Source organism: Gavialis gangeticus, unplaced genomic scaffold (assembly GCF_001723915.1).
Source record: "Gavialis gangeticus isolate Ggan-Ray unplaced genomic scaffold, GavGan_comp1, whole genome shotgun sequence".
Taxonomy (NCBI): domain Eukaryota; kingdom Metazoa; phylum Chordata; order Crocodylia; family Gavialidae; genus Gavialis; species Gavialis gangeticus.
The window spans coordinates 32243630-32244725 of NW_017729032.1; the positions used below are offsets into that span (position 1 = coordinate 32243630).

The 1096-nt window shown below is 49.3% G+C and overlaps 1 protein-coding gene across 4 annotated transcripts in view; it reads left to right on the forward strand.

Annotated features, from left to right (window-relative positions):
- The window catches only part of GRIA4 (glutamate ionotropic receptor AMPA type subunit 4), a 521444-nt gene that overhangs the window by 154189 nt on the left and 366159 nt on the right, over positions 1-1096 (forward strand). The gene's annotated exons all lie outside the window — the stretch shown is intronic.

Here is a 1096-nt window from a genome sequence, read left to right on the forward strand (position 1 = left end):
TTGATTGTTGCCTTTTCTAACTTCTGTGATTTTTGGAAGTGTTAGTATTAATGATTATGTATAGGTTATAATACATTAGGGTTTTTAAGATGTAACAGTAGGACATTATTCATTTTTACTGTAATAAATTGCTAGTGAAATATGACATACCAGAAAAAGCAGCTGCATGGCCTGTTTTTCATGTGCATGGATCCGAAGTTTGTTACAGTCAATGAGACTCTTTATATTGGCTTCTGTGAGCCTTGCATTTGGCTCTGAGTTACCTCATAAATAGGTCAGAACTCAGAATGTTTTTGATTGCAATTTGTCTTCTTTTGATGATTGAATAGCATAGGTATAGACAGGGCTGTCCGGCTCATGGCCCTTTGGGCTGCATGTGGCCTGCAGGGGGTTAATTTGCAGTTCCAGGGCTCTTGCTTGGCTGCTGCTCCCCATTGCTGTGGCTGCAGCAACAGCTAAAGGCTTGAGGCTCCCCCTCCCTCCTCTTGCTGCTCTCCCACGCCCGTCCCTGCAGCATGGTCCACAGCCCAGGGAAGGGAGTGCAGGGCCCGCACAACTGGCACTGTGCAGGTGGAGTATCTGCTCATGGCACTGTTTAGTGCACCACAGCATAGGGGATAGTTCATTCATGGCTCTGCTCCATCAGTATAGCTGCAAGGGAAGGGAAGCATTTTTACTCAATGTAATGTATGTGTGGCATGGCAGGTGCCCATATGGTATGTGGTCCAGCAATATGGATGCCATCCCCACCACCACCTCTTGCCACTGAGTGGCTGTGAGGACTACCTGTCATGTGGCTTCACCCCTCACAAATCAATTGGCAGAGAGGGGCAGGGCTGCATGATGGACAGCCCTTGCAGCCAATTAGCAGCAAGGAGTGGAACCACGTAACAGGCAGCTCCCTGAAGCCAATCAGTGTTGAGGGGCAGAGCCGCTGAGGCCCCTTGGCCAATCAGAGGCATGGGGGGCTGCTGCACTCTGCCCACAAAATAGCTGCCTGACCCCGGGTTCTGCCCCCAAAATTGGGATGGCAGCCTCCACAAATTAGGTATGTCCCTAAACATAGTTTCATAGTTTCTAGGGTCGGAAGGGACCT